At 34.5% G+C, this 16,676-nt stretch overlaps 1 pseudogene; it reads left to right on the top strand.

The window, feature by feature from the left end:
• The window catches only part of LOC149158556 (uncharacterized), a 146,738-nt pseudogene extending 132,760 nt beyond the window's left edge, over positions 1-13,978 (top strand).
• Positions 13,979-16,676: the final 2,698 nt, after the last annotated feature.

Below are 16,676 nucleotides of genomic sequence, written 5' to 3'. Positions count from 1 at the left end.
GAAAAGTATAGTTACTACAACTACACCTCGAGATTTAGGTGATGATTCCGGGGATGAAACCAAAATTGCAGCCATGGTTTTGAACAGTATGAAGGGAAAGGAAACTGAAACTAAATCAAGCACTAATACTTCAAATTGCCATGTACAAGCTCCTAATGAGGAAGAAAGAATTGAATTTTTCCATGTGAGGGTAGTCTCAAAACATACAAAAATTGACACACTGTTTGACAGTGGGTCACAAGCAAATCTCATATCAGAAGACTTGGTCAAATAGCTTAAACTTCAGACCATTCCACATCCAAATCCTTATCCACTTGGGTGGATATGCAAGGATGCAAACTTACAAGTCTCAAGAAAGTGCATATTGCGCTTTGCAATCACTGCACACTTTATTGACACAGCTGAACTTGATGTAGTACTTCTCGATATATCAAGAATTATTTTGGGAAGTCCTTAGTTATTTGACAGGAAAGTGATCTTCCATCACCAAGGAAATAAATATCATCTTTTCAAAGATGGCAAGGAGTACATTGTCAGAGCACATCGCAAGAAGGAAAATATAGTGATGGTAAATGCGGGACAAGTGAAAATGCTAGTTAATTCAAGTAAGAGTTTTGTACTTCTTATGATTAAGCCTAAGGTTGACGTGAATCATGAGTCATTTGAAAATTCTGATTCCAAGCTTAAATCGGATTTATATGATGTCATTGATGCACATCATGAGATGTTTCAGGAACCAACAGGTTTGCCTCCAAAAAGGGAGATTCAGCATGAAATCCTAACATAGGCATGTACCGCATGTCTATCATGGAGAATGCTGAAATAAAGAAGAAAATTAAATACTTGTTGGTCAAAAGTTTCATAAGACCAAGAACTTCGTCATGTGGGTCAACGATAGTGTTGATTCTAGAGAAATATAGAACTATTGTTAGATCAGCTGAAAGATGCTAAATACTTCACTAAGTTAGACTTACGTAATGGTTATCATCAAGTTAGAATTGAAGAAAGTGACATTTGGAAGACAACTTCTAAAACCAAACAAGGACTCTTTGAGTGACTTGTTATGTCGTTTGGTTTAAGCAATGCACTTGCAACTTTCATGCGGGTAATGGATGATGTCTTACATCCTTTTCTTGATGATTTCATTATTTTCTACTTAGATGCCATCTTAATTTTCAGCAAGACTAGAGAAGAGCATGTCATGCATGTTAAGAAAGTACTTGATATTTTGAAGAAAAATCAGTTATTTCTTAAAATGTCAAAGTGTGAATTTGGAAAGACTTCTTTGGTTTATTTGGGACACATAGTAGGAGGAGGTGCTTTGAGAATTGATCCTTCTAAGGTAGAAGCTATTGTGAATTGGCCTACTCCCAAATCCATTACAGAGGTAAGAAGTTTTTTGGGTGCAGCTCAGTATTGGAGGAAGTTTATTTCTAACTTCTCTGCCATAGCAGCTCCTATGCATGCAGTGACAAGTGTGAAGCGTGCTTTCCAATGGGGATGCAAGAAACATAAATTTTTTGAGTCTTTGAAAGAAAATATAAATTTAGCTCCAGTTCTTGCATTACCAGACTTGAGTCAGCCATTCGAGATTCAGACCGATGCTAGTGATTATGCCATGGGTGCAGTTCTCTTACAGCATGGTAAGCCTATCGCATTTAATTCTAAGACATTTAATGGTGTTGTTGTGAATTATCCTACATATGATAAGAAGTTGATGCATTGGTACAAAGCATCAAAAAGTGGAAACACTATTTGATGGGCAAAGAAATAGTTGTTCATACTGACCATCAGCATCTACCGTACTTGCAATCGCAAAGTAAATTGCAGCAATCATGACATTTCAAATGGATGGGCTTCCTACAACAATTTCACTTGGTAATAAGGTACAAGAAAGGTATTTTCAATAAATTGTTGATATGCTTTCAAGGCCTATTATTAGTGCTACTACTTTATTTAAGAATGATTCTATTGTACATGAGAGCTACATAGAACAGTATGCATCAGATGTTGATTTTAAGGATGTGTATGCTAACTTGCTGTTTCATATGGGCAAGTTATGTATACCACAGGGAGAGAGACTAAGTATCATGAGAGAAGCTCATTCTTCTCTTATTGCTAGACATTTTAGGGTAAGCAAAATGGTGGCACATTTACAGAGGTATTGTTATTGGCCGTGCATGGTAGATAGTGTTTCACATTTCATTAGAGGTTGTTCATTATGTGCTAAAAGCAAGCCTAGAAATAGGAAGCTTGGATTATATACACCATTGCTGATACCTTCTAAACCATGGGAAAGTGTTTCTATGGATTTTGTAGAAGGTCTACCATTACCTAGAAAGTAGCATGATTATCTTTATGTAGTAGTTGATAGATTCAGCAAGATGTGTATTCTTATGCCATGTAAGAAAACTATAACTGCTAAAAAAACTGCTAATTTACATTTTCAACATGTATGGATTCATTATGGCTTGCCTACTTCTATTGTTAGTGACAGGGATTCTAGATTTGTTGGGAATTTTTGGCCCAATCTATGGAAGATGATGGACACCAAGTTGAAGAAGAGTACTGCTTTCCACCCGGAAATAGATGGCCAAACAGAGGTAGTGAATAGAACCATTGTACATATTTTGAGAGGTTATTGCAGAAAGCATCCTAAGATTTGGGATGAGCACTTGCATTACATTCATCATGCTTACAACCGGGCCAAGCACTCTTCTACAAATACCTCACCTTTTGAAGCTTGTTTTGGGTATTTGCCTAAGTCACCTTTAGATTTCATTCCTGAGAAGGATGTTTCCATTGATGGGCATAGTGACATTGACAAAGCTCACATGTTCATTCAAAGAATTCATCTCATACATCAGCAAGTTCAAGAAAAACTTGAAAAGTGTCAAGGCAAGTAGAAGGAGAGACATCATAAACATAGATTTGATCATAAGTTTCAAGAAGGAGATGAGGTATGGCTGCATATTAGTAAGGAAAGAATGCAAGGAGAAGGTAAAAAGCTAAAGCTTATTCATTATGGTCCATTCAAGATCCTTAAACAAGTTGGAAATAATGCTTTTCAACTAGATTTGCCTTCATATATGCAAATGTATTCTGTTGTGAATGTGGAAAATTTACGTTTGTATGAACCTCCTTTAATTTCTGATTGTGAAAATGACATTCAGCTGCCTTCCATAGATGATTTCTTGCTAGAATTTTTGGATGAGATGAAAGAGGATGCTATCCTTGGCAGAAGGACATGCACTTCGAGGAGGGGAAATTTTGATTATGTTCGAGTTGGTCTTAAAGGCGGCAAACCGAGTAAGGCAAAGTGGATGGAGGTGGAAAAGGTGAGGGAGCTGCACCCTCACCTTCTTAATAGGTAATTGAAGGTTTTTGGGTCCAAAAGCTTCCCATTTGGGAGGTGTGATCAGGTGATCATGGTCTAAGTGAAGAAAATACTCAAAATTGGAATGCTCAAAATTGGTTGAAACCAGAACGACAGGATAGGCCTCGTCAATACGATCTTGTAGCCATGAATGACACTCAAATCTGACACTATATGTGAAAGTTATTCAAGTTTGAAGTTTACAGTTTCCTTCAAAAATCAACTTGACCAGGATTGACTTTTCACTTTGGCAAATATTATAAAAAGAATATTTTGGGAATATTCCTTGGAATATTCCACAAAATATTCTCTGCTGACCAATTGATGGATGCCATGTGGCCTACCCGGAGGCCGCCACATGGCCCCAAGGCTGCAGGTTTACAGTGGAAACTTTTTTGTTTGTTCGCAGGAATCGACCACAAGTCGGGTGGCCAGCAGCCCACAGGCCCGACCGGCCCACCTACACATTAGTTCTTAGCATAATAGGGGTGGGGGTGATATTTAAGGTGTTAACCGTATGCTGTTGGTGGTAGACCGCCCGCGGTCCCAATAGGTCACATGCCATGGTCAGCCGGTAGTTTGTTAACCACCTGCCAACCCAAACCATGACTATCATTGAAGGTTTCGGTCACATCATGTAGTTCCGCCGGAGGTTACGGTTCCCTAACCGCCAGCCTTAACAAACGTTAACCTCCCAGAGATTGCGATCACATGCGCATCGTTGAAACCAAAAATTACGGTTAGCATTTGGTGATCAGCTTAGCGGAGTTCGCCTTTTTAGGCGCTTTTGCCAATTTTAGCAGGGTTAACTGCAGTTACGCCAATTTTAGTGGAGTTTTCTTAGGCCAACTTGGACAAAACTTCAGTTGGTCATAACTTTCACTAGGGAGAACCTTTTTTAGTGATTCTTTATTTTTTATTTTTAGTATTCCGAGCATTCTAGAGCTAATGGTAGAGGTTGTAGAGCCAAGAGCTGATCTTCAGGTAATTTTTCCACAGAGAAGCTTGGAGGGCCATCAGGGCCTATGAGTGTTGGAGCTATATTGGGCTATGGTTAACCATTGGAGGTGAAACAAAAGCCATTATTTACTGTTCTCTTTGTTCTGAACTCATTTCCATAGCTTATTTTGCATGTTTAGGCTTTCTTATCACTGTATAACCAATTTGAGCATCTAACAAGAGAAAGGACATGCCCATTTGGGGGCCTTGGACCCGGAATATGTAGCCTAGGAGGGGTGAGCTGCCTTATTAGCTGCTGTGTTATATTATGTGATTTTAACTTGCTGTGTTTTTCAGATTTAATATGCTAAACAGTAAAAGGAAATAACACTCCTTCACACATAAGACTCATAAATTTACCAAAAACACTTTGTTTCAATTGTAAGACATGTAAAACAGTTTGCACATATAATTTAACGGAAATGAATACCTTGAACATCAAATACAAGTAGTTTCATTTTCAGATCACAGACCAAAGTCTTTTGATCCTCACCTAGCAAGGTCTCGTGATTTACAAGGAGATGAAGCAAAAGAACATCCCAATAATTGCTTTTTGGTAATTCCCATGGAATATAATTCTCCAAAAATCGACATCATTAATACTATGGAGTGCTAGAACCACGATTAAAGTTGACATGCTTGGAATTTGTAGAGAGTGATGATTCATACAAGAGAAATTCTAACATAGAAGCTAGAGAATTAGGTTCGAGTCAAGGAAGATGTGACCGGCAAGGGTTGAAAATGTATTTAATAGCCATGGTGTGGGTTTCCAAAGTGGTGTTGTCATGTGCTAAATGAAACCTTTGATATCCACTATGGAGGCATGCTGCCACATCCCCCAATCACATAACCAAGTGGGATAGTGGTAGCACCCCATTTTTTCTCAAATAACACTCACAAGATATTTATGTAAGATAATTATAAAGATTAAAATAATTAAAATAATTAAATAAAAATTTGGATAACAATATGAGTTAACATTATCAAATAATAATTATTTCTTATATTATTTATATTTTAATATGTCAAAATTTGTATAACTTTTTATAAAAAAAATAAATTATTATGTCATTTCTTATGCATTGACATGTATGATCGGTTCAAAGCTATTAGTTAGTCCATGCTAGTGAAAATTTTCAAATATCCATAGTTAGCATTAGGTTTTTGGCTGAAATTTTGGTGTGGTGTTAGCGTGCCCCCACATCCCTGGGTCTAGAATTCGACGGTCAACATCATCCTACCATGCACGGTAGATCAGATTTGATAGTGTAGGTATATGGAAGGGCCAATCTTCGTATAGCTTGGAGTTAGTTTATTTGAGCTCTGGTTGTGTTAATTTCATTTTAAGAGTGTTGGTGGATAATTTATTATTATGGCTAATGGATCATGAAGAAGTAGATTTATCTATTTTTGTTGTTCAAAGTGGCTGTTTTATTTTTTTCTTGGTGTTGTGGCTCTCATTGAGGCTGGATTTTTTGTCTCTTACTTTACTTCTCATTTTCAAAATTACCATGTTACTAGGTGAGTTTTTTTTACTTCGGTGATGCGAGAAGTAAGATTTTTGTATGAAAGGCTGAAATTGTTTGGCTATGTGGAAGGACATAGGTTTGCTAACTTCCTTGATGACAATTTGACAGGTGAATGTATGAACATTAATTTCTAGTTTAATGGTCATTGTGTATAATTTGGAGTTCTAAGGTTCGTTGTTTCGTAGAACTTGTAGGTGAGGCTTTATAATTTAGAGCATAAGACTTGTCTAGGTAAGAAGATTACTAGATTCTAGTGGCAAAAACCTAGAAATTTTTTGAGTCTTTTTGTCAGAAAAGTCGGTTCTAGGGGTCAGAAGTGTTAAATGCATTTTTGGCTCAATTTTCGTTGGTTTGGATGCAATATTGTAGGAATAAAAAAATATTGACTAACCAATTCTAGGTCGCAAGTTGACCCATATTTGCATTTGTAGAAGTTGTGTGGGTAAGGTGCCAAAGCAAATTCCATATGTTCTAGTTTTAAATTGTTTGTCGACCCTAATTCCATGATTTTTTGTAGCGATTATGGTGAATATTTCCTGGGATTTACTCTAAAACATGGGAAGTCGAGAGTATAGGGATATTTTCATTTCCAAAAGACTTGTGAGTAGGGTGGTGGCTCCAACTGCACATCATGTTGTTTTAGATAGGCAGGGGGCCTTGGATTTCTATTGGCATAAACAAATATCTTGAGAAGAAGATAAGTCTGAGCTCAGTTGAGCGTGATGGTTTGCGATGCCAAAAGTTGATGCATGTTTGCGTTTTAGCAGACCTGTATATGCAATTTTTTTATATTCTTTTTACATTCAAGTGTCATGTACACGAGTTTTTATAGGGGCCTCTATCTCCATTTCATATCTTTCATTTTCTTTGGAGTCAAAGGAAACCAGTAGTTGAGGTAGGGATAGATTTTTTGGTCAAGATTGGTGGCTTTTTGTAGAAGAATCATAAGGAAAAGGTCAAGCTCTGATCCAGCTTGGCACAGCTAGAGGTTCAAGAAGTCTTGAAGTTGCAACTAATGTTTAAGTTACTTGTTTTCAGTTTTGTAATTTATGAACCATATTCAAATTGTTTTATAATTTAGAAGAGGTTTGGTGGGTCCTTATCTTTTAATTATTTTAATCCTAATTTTCTTTTTATTTGTAGGTATTTTTTGGATTTTTTATCTTAAACTTTTAGATAAGAAGCATAATAATCTTTCTTTAAAATTGCTTTAAATAAATGTCCTACAAAATAAAAATTTTGAATTTGTTTCTTTGTTGATAAAAGAATAAAGTATTTTAAATTAAATTTATTAAGTAATATTTTATGTAAAAAAGGAAAAATAATAAATTATAGACACATATGTTAGTTTTTTGGGGATTCGTAGAAGCAAGTCGAAGGTCGTGTTGAATATGAGGTCAGAGGTGGTTGTTGTTAACACACGTATCTATATGCATATATTTGTTTTGTGGCTCCTACTAAAAGAAAGTCGAAGGTCGGCCCCCACTATGAGATCAGAGGTTGGCATTTTCATTTGAATGGTCTCTCTAAACACTCCCGACTACTAACACTCAGCCAATTCAACAAAGAGTTTAGGTTCAATGTTGTTATTATTACTATTTCCTATAAACGACTTAAATGAGGTCTATGATGAGGTTTATCATGAGTTGATATGTTATAAAGTAAATGTTAAATGTCTTATAACTAGCAAGTGCACAAAATGTTGCAAATAAAACATTGTAAGTCAATAGCATATGAAAAAAGAGTATAGATGAAGTGATTTCTAGCCATAGAAGTAGATTCTTCAAGGGAACCCTGACCTCTATTTTAGATTGAATGTTTGTTTTTATCCTTCTGAAGAAACAATTCAGACTCGACATTCCCCATTGGTTCAACTTCCAAAAACATATCATTGTAGTATTTGATTACCCAAAACAATGCATTGTCATCTATAAAGGCCACATCAAAGACATAAACAATATCGGGGATATCTTAACTTATTAGTATTAAATAAAAAATTGATAAGGTGTTGTCAAAAATAGTGAAGTGTGAAAAGATAAGGGAAAAGGATTGAGTTACTTACTCAGAGATGCATATGGATGAAGTGGCTTGTAGTTGAAGGTGAAAATTTGGGCCAAGTTGTTGAACTTTGGATGTTTAGAAACAATATTCCAATCATTGTAATTCATCATGTAATTGAAGTTTGTGATAGGATTTTCACTCTCCAATACTCTTTGTGGTTGAGATTGACATGCAAATGTGTTGTAATTGGGCACATGTGAGAAGTGCATTGTACGAGAGATGTATTTCTATTAGTGGGTGTTTGTACACCCATAATCATCATATGTGGGGAATCTCTTCTATGAATGAATTGAAGAGCATGAGCTTTCTATCCGGTCAATTGATTCAATTAAAAAAAGAAGGAATTAATAGGACTACCAAAGTGAATAGGGTTTACATACTCAATACAAGCCCCAGGAGAAGTGAGATTGTTGTGGAAGCCACAAGAATGTGTAGGGAAAGAGACAATAATGTCATCTTTTTGACACAACGATTGAGTGTCCTCTTATCTACAAACTATGAATATATACAGATCACATTCCAATTCAATGCAATATACAGATCACATTCCAAGTCAATGCAACAAAACACAATTTGCCACATTGCACTGATTTAATAAGAACTCTAAATTCAAACTAATTTGACTTTCATTAATGAATTAATATTTCCAAATTTATTAATTACTAAGCCATAAAATAGGGGGTAGTCACTATCGAGTTATGCTCAAATTATTAACTACACATAAGGTATGTTTTTCCTTTTTAAGGCATGCAAAGATAAACTATTGTATTTTTGCTGCTTACTATCATTTGGAGCATTCGCTTGGAGTATGTTCAACATCACTGCTAAAATTCTATGATAAAAATCATAAACTTCAACTACAAATCACATGGGAATGAAACACCAAGTTCTTCAATTTACAGTATGCACATGGTAATGGGCCACCATGTTTGACATCTTTGGAAAAATAGTGTTACACTTTTATGATCAATGAAGACACATTGTAGATGGTTAGGGTTAAGAATTCTTATCCTAGGATGAAAGGAGTCTACAAACTCCACTTTGTGTCATAAAAAAATGTGAAAAAATGATAAGCTAACATGCTCTATACATGGTATCACAATCCTAAAAAACATTTGATTCCATAATTGTTGCATATTCTGAAGTGGGATTTTGCATGATGAATTCATCTTCAACGAGATTTGGAATTTCCAATACCATGAGAGAGAAGGAATGCCCATGAGAGAGGAGGAATTCCTAAAGAATATTCCTTCTCTTTGTTTTGTTCGGGTACCCCATATAGAGGATGGGAATTCAAACGAATGACGTGATCTTATCTAGAGTGATATTCAATCCCATAACAAAATCTTGGTTGTAGCCATGTGTTGCTATCATATTGAACAAATCTCCTCTTAATCAAATATATGACCTAACCTGCTTTGGATTCACTTGCAAAATGACAAATATTTTCAGAACTTATACGACTACAATCCAATGAATTACTCTGAGCATACATATTGAATGTAACAAGACTTACAAGAACATACAGACCTCATTTGTCTTTGTAATAGTAATTTTCATTCATTTGGATTATATTGTAGGGCTCATCAATGAAGGATGCAGATATTTCAAATGAAGGCTGAAGATCTGAAAGTAAATGTGCTTCAAGCAATGCCCAGTACATGGTGATAATATGAAATCAAGAGGTGGGATTCAATAGGCACTAAAGTTGACATAGAATGTTGTTCTTAGCCAAGCACTACATTAAAGTCATTGGATACAACAACGACCCAGTCTAGATAAATGTATATAGAAGTAACCTAGTTAGGGTAACTTCATATAATGGTAACCCATTTCGGATAATAGCATATAGTGGTGACTCAGTTGGCAATACCCTTACTTTAGCAAAACCCAAGCTTGAAATATCTAGCAAGCACAGATCCCCAAATGGGAAAGTTGAGACATTTATATGGGAGAAAGAGGATGAGAAATGGGTGAAAAATTTGCCAGTTTTGGAGGCAGACAAGACATGGCATGTTCTTAGTGGATGTTTAGAAATTAACACTGAAGGAAATTAGACTCAAATGGGTCATCTCTGCTAAGATTGAATTTCAAATTGTTTGGTTGGATTGTTGCTACGATTTTTTATTATTAATCACATCCTTGATTTTTTCTCCAAATGTTGTAGTTGACATACGCTACTGCCTTACGCCATTCCCTTTGCAATATTTGGTGTAATTGCTAATATTAATAGTTTATATTTATTTTAGTTTTGGATCTACTAAGTGTTGAGAAGGATCAAATCTCTCACAGTTCAAATCTTTTCTCAAGCGTCACATTCAAAAGGAGGTTTAAATCTTGAAAAATTTCATCTCTTTTGATAGATATAGAAAAAAAATCAACATTTCCTTGATTTTGACCTATTCAGCATAATATTTTTTAACCATAAGATTTTTTAATTATATAATTGGCATTGAAATATTTTTCTCAACATGGATATTGACTCTCTCTCTCTCTCTCTCTCTCTCTCTCTCTCTCTCTCTCTCTCTATCTCTCTCTCTCTCTCTCTCTCTCTCTCTCTCTCTCTCTCTCATATGAAAATTGAAACATTTTTTTTTATTATATTTGCTTTTAAAAGAAAACTTCTTAACTTTGGTCCACTAGTTCCTTGGTCATAGACAATACATTTATAATTTTCTCCATGATATATGATTTTTGCTATAAACAACACCAACAAATTTTAAAGTAATTTTAAACTACCAATTAAAACAAAATACAACACAAAAACATAAACAACAATAATTTGGTAAAAATTCTTCTTTATATTTTAAATTTATAAACATACAAGATAAATACAAATAAATTATTAGATAAATAAATCTCATTTTTAAGTGAAAATTTTCATATAAATCTTTGATTTAAATAAATTAGATATTTAACAACTCACTTCCTTTAAAAATAAATCTTTTTCACTAATTTGTAATAGATTAATAAGAATATTGATATAAAATTTTATATTTTCCAATTTAAAAGAGACTTTTAAAATATAGAAAATTGCAAATAAAATTTTTTATTAAAAAAAAATAAATCTCTTTATTTTCTCCATTTATTATCTCACCTTTTATCAATACTACTTTACGTGGACTACCTTCTAATTCATTTTGATCATATAAAATCCCTATGCAAAGAAACAACATAGAAGTGTCTCACCTAAACAGAACATGTGGTATTGAAACTGGTAGGACTAGATCAACTCGAACATTTTTCCATTCCCTCTGCACTTATAAATGGTTGACTAACAACAGGTTCGAAAGGGTTCCCTATGACAAGGTTTTTTACTTGTTTTTAATTGTTTCGATTCTGCGAAGTAGGGGAGCGCGGTTCGAATCCCCATATTGTCTGTGTACCTACCCTCAATGGAGTTCAAATGCTAGGAGGAGACTAGTTTAAAGAAAAAATACATAGCAAAGAAATTGGTGAAACAACAGAGATAGAGAACTAAAAAACATGTTGGAAGAGATGTAAGTGTGAAGAGAAGTTGGGGAGGAGAAGGAGAAGGCCAAGTCAAAGTTTGGTCGTTCCGAGAAGGATAAGTGTTGCCTCCATTAGCTCTAGGTAAAGGGCTTTTACCATCTCCTCTATAACTCTTGTGTCCTCGTGACTCATTGTCACATGTATTTCCCCTATTGTCTAGATGAATGCAATAGCTCCACCCAGGGTCTCTTGAAATTCTTCACCTATCCTTGCAGTGTCCATATCAATTGGTAGCACATGGCAACCACCACTCTACCCACGGTAATTCCCATGAGTGAACCCTTCCTATGTCTGCACTGCCAGAACCCTAATCTACATGTCATGCCCTTTGTGTTGTTGGAAAGCCACAGTTAAGGCCCAGAAAAGGCACCCCAACAACAAGTTCAAGGGTGCCCACAGTCGCCCCATTAACACAAAGTCGGATTTTGTCTCGGCCAAAGTGGTCTTAACCGCGGCTAGAATTTCATTCGCTTCAATGCACAAGGTTGTGGTAGCCGTGAGCGTGCAGGCCCAGAAGGGGGCCATGGAGGTTACTTAACTGAGGAAGGAGGCTAAAGAGGCCATCCACACAATGCTCAATATAGCCATGTAGGAAGAGCCTAAAGTGCATGCAACCTATTGTTTACATACATGTATACCATACTTCATAATCTTGAGTTGTTGCAGACCGTTGTTACTGTAACCACTTGTAACAAAATTACTATAACCACCTATGATATCCGACAGTGGGAATCTGTTTAATCATCTAACACATCAAATCAACAACTCAAAAACAGTACATGATGGTACGAAAGTTTTTACATTCAATTTATTTCTCTTTATACTTAATACTTAATATGGAAATTGAAATAATTAATTTATGGTTCACATTGAAACATTATTTTTAATTAATATTTTCTTTTAAAAGAAAATGTCTTAACTTTGGTCCACTAGTTCCTTGGCCATGACATGATTTTTTCCATCGAAAATACATATAAAATTTTTGCCCTGATATATCATTTTTGCTATAGACAACACCAACACAATTTAAGGTAATTTTAAACTACCAATTAAAACAAAATACAACACAAAAACTTAAACAACAAATAATTTGGTAAAAAATCTTCTGTATATTTTAAATTTATAAAAATACAAGATAAATATAAATAAATTATTAGATAAACAAATCTCATTTTAAAGTGAAAATTTTCATATAAATCTTTGGTTTAAATAAATTAGATATTTAACAACTCACTTCCTTTAAAAATAAATCTTTTTCACTAATTTGTAATAGATTAATTAGAATATTGATATAAAATTTTATACTTTCCAATTTTAAACAAACTTTTAAAATATAGGAAATTGCAAATTAATTTTTTTATTTAAAAAAATAAATATCTTTATTTTCTCCATTTATTATCTCACCTTTTATCAATACTACTTTACGTGGATGACCTTCTAATTCATTTTGATCATATAAAATCCCTATGCAAAGAAACAACATAGAAGTGTCTCACCTAACCAGATCATGTGGTATTGAAACTGGTAGGACCAGATCAACTCGCCTATTTTCTTGTTCCCTTTACACCTATAAATGGTTGACTAACAATAGGCTTGAAAGGGTTCCCGGTGACAAGGTTTGTTACTTGTTCTTAATTGTTTCGAGTCTGTGAAGTAAGGGAACACGATTCGAATATCCATATTGCCTGTGTACCTACCTTCAACAGAGTTCAAATGCTAGGAGGATTAGTAAAAAGAAAAAATCCATAGTGAAGAAATTGGTGAAACAACAAAGACAGAGAACTGAAAAACATGATGGAAGAGATGTAAGTGTGGAAAGAAGTTGGGGAGGAGAAGGAGAAGGCCAAGTCAAAGTGTAGTCATTGCGAGAAGGATAGGTATTTCCTCCATTACATCTAGGTAGAGGGCTTGTACCATCTCCTCTGCAACTCTTTTGTCCTCGTGACTCATTGCCACATGTATTTCCTCTATTCTCTAGATGAATGCAATTGCTCCACCCAGGGTCTCTTGAAATGCTCCGCCTATCCTCGCAATGTCCATATCAATTAGCAACACATGGCAACCACCACTATACCCAAGGTAATTCCCATGAGTGAACCCTTCCTATGTCTACACTACCATAAACCTAATCTGCATGTCATGCCCTTTGTGCTGTTGAATAGCCACAGTTAAGGCCCAAACAAGGCCCCACAACGACAAGGTCAAGGGTGCCCAGGGTCACCCCATTAACTCACAGTCAGATTTTGTCTTGGCCAAAGTGGTCTTAACCATAGCTAGAATTTCATTCACTTCGATGCACAGGGTCGTGGTAACCTTGAGCGTGGAGGCCCAAAAGGGGGCCATGGAGGTCACTCAGCTAAGGAAGGAGGCTAAAGAGGCAATCCACACAATGCTCAATGTAGCCATGTACGAAGAGCCTAAAGCACATGCAACCAATTCTTTACATACATGTATACCATACTTCATAATCTTGAGTTGTTGCAGACCGTCATTACTGTAACCACTTGTAACAAACTTACTATAACCACCTATGATATCCAATGGAGGGAATCTGTTTAATCATCTAACACATTAAATCAACAACTCAAAAACAGTACAAAATGGCACACTCGGAGTACATTTCACAGAGAAACCCCTTACGATGTAAAAATAGTTTGTTGAATTTGTTTCTTTATTGATAAGAGAATAAATTATTTTGAATTACATTTATTAAATAATATGTTATGTGACCAAACAAAATAATAAACTATAAACACATATGTTTGTTTTGTGGGCCTTTGTAGAAACAACATAGGTGTCGGGCTAACTATGAGGTTATGCACAACTATATGCACATATTTATTTTTTGGATCCTATTGAAATCAAGTCAGTGGTTGGCCCTGACTATGAGATCGGAGGTTATATTGTGGTTTGAACAGTCTCTATAGACACTGCCGACTACTGACACTCCCCAACGAATTCAGCTCTAGCTTCAATATTTCACTATTTTCTTTAGAGAATGACATGACTTCTTCCAATCTTTTAAACATTATATTTTATAAGTATAATTTATTCAAATTATGTTTTTATTGATAACAAAAAAAAAATACAAAAATTGTCTTAAATTAGTTTTATCAAATAATCTGTAATATGAAAAAAACAAAATATGAAATTATAAAAAGGCCAATTGTACATATATGTTGCTTTGTGGGCCCTACCAGAAGAAAGCTAATAGTCAAACTGGCTATGAGATCGGAGGTTGGCATTTGGTTTTGGATGGTGGTATGACATTTTGCCACAAATTAGCTTCGTTGTAAACACACCCAACTATGTGTACATATTTATTTTGTGGTCCCTACTAAAAACAAGTTGAAAGATCGGAAGTAGAAATTGTGTTTTGAATGGCCTCTCTAGACACTCTTGGTTGTTGACAGTCCCCAATCAAGTTGGCTCTATCTACAATACTCCATGGAAGCATTCTAAGTCAATATTGTTTTAAATTTTAAATTATTTATTTAACTTACAATTTTAGAGAATGGATTCTAAAATATTAAGTATATTTAGATACTTAAAAGTGCGTATATATATATATATATATATATATATATATATATATATATATATATATACACACACACACACACACAGTTTTATAAATTTATTTTTAAATAATATGTTATGTGAAAAAACAAAATAATAAGTTATAGACACATATGTTTCTTTTGTGGGCCTTTCTAGAAGAAAGTCGGAGCTCGAGTTGACTATGAGGTTATAGATAATTATATGCACATATTTCTTTTGTGGCTCGTACTAAAAGAAATTCGGATGTCGATCCCAACTATGAGATATGAGATCATCATTATGGTTTGAATGGTCTCTCTAAACACTATTAACTAGTGACACTTCTCCACCAATTCGACTCCATGTTAAATATCTATTTTTTTCTTTAGAGAATGGGATAATGGGTTCATGTATTTTAAACATCTTATCTTGTAAGTATAATTTATTCAATCTATGTTTTTATTTATAAAAAAAGTTATTTTGTTTAAATTAATTTTATCAAATAATATAAAATGATAAATTATAGAGAAGTCAATTATAGATATATGTTTCTTTTATGGGACCTTCCATAAGAAAGTTAGTGGTCGGGTTGGCTATGAGAACAGAGTACGGCATTGTGTTTTGGACGATGCTATGACATTTTGTGATAAATTGGCCTCCTTGTAAACACGCCTAACTATATGTACATAATTTTTTGTGGTCTGTATTCAAAGAAAGTGGAAAGACGGGTCCAGGTATGCGGTCGAAAGTTAGATTTGTCATTTGAATGGTCTCTCTAGACACTCTCAACTAATATAGAGTCCAATTTTTTTTTGGACCCTATATTAGGTGGGTGGACCTACCTACGGTTTTATGCATGGGTTCTGCACATGGTTTTGGTCATGATGGTTTTCTTCCCATTGTATTTTATAGATTTCATCAAGGAAACTACGGTTATGTTCTAATCCAGGGTTAATGGATTGAGGTTTATGGATGCTTCGACATGTATATATATGTATTGTAACATTGAAAGGAATATGATGAAAAATCAATCTAGTATTCCTGTTTTTAGGATCTAGGGGAAAATATTTGTGTATATCTATTTTATGTTTTATGTTCTCGCTATTATTTATTTAATGTTCTTAGAATTCGTGTGCAAGTAGTTTAAATACAATTTTAAAACCTATATTATAAGTGATTGTGACTTCATTCATGTTGAATGTTGGACACAATATGATTTCTATAAACCTGTTCGTCTTAATTGAGTAGATGGAAAGAGTCATAGCCAATGAATCGTTCATGATGTTGTCATAAGAAAGATAACATATGAGGATAAAGATGCAAAAAGAGAGATAGTTAACATTTAAAAAAGACCGCAGGCACTGATTAATTATCTTATAGATTTATGTTCAAATGAAGGAGATTGGGTTTTGGATTTATTTTCAGGTTCAGGTAAGTTTTATTATATAAAATCGAATTTTAATATTTTCTTTTTTAGTTTTTAATTGTTTATACTAATTTACTTATTTATTTATTTTGTGCTTGATGATTAGGTACAGCACTAGCATGTTGCTTACAGAAGGGAAGAAACTACATTTCAATTTCTTCAAGATGCAATGCAAGAAGTTGGTTTGAGAAAAGAATAATTTAATGAATCATGTGTTGCAAAAAAGACAAAG

Source organism: Pinus tabuliformis, chromosome 5_2, assembly GCF_031772625.1.
Source record: "Pinus tabuliformis cultivar Carrire ecotype Pingquan chromosome 5_2, CPIR1, whole genome shotgun sequence".
In the NCBI taxonomy this organism is placed as follows: Eukaryota; Viridiplantae; Streptophyta; class Pinopsida; order Pinales; family Pinaceae; genus Pinus; species Pinus tabuliformis.
Note: the sequence above shows the minus strand (reverse complement) of the source record. Positions and strands in the feature narration are given on the sequence as shown.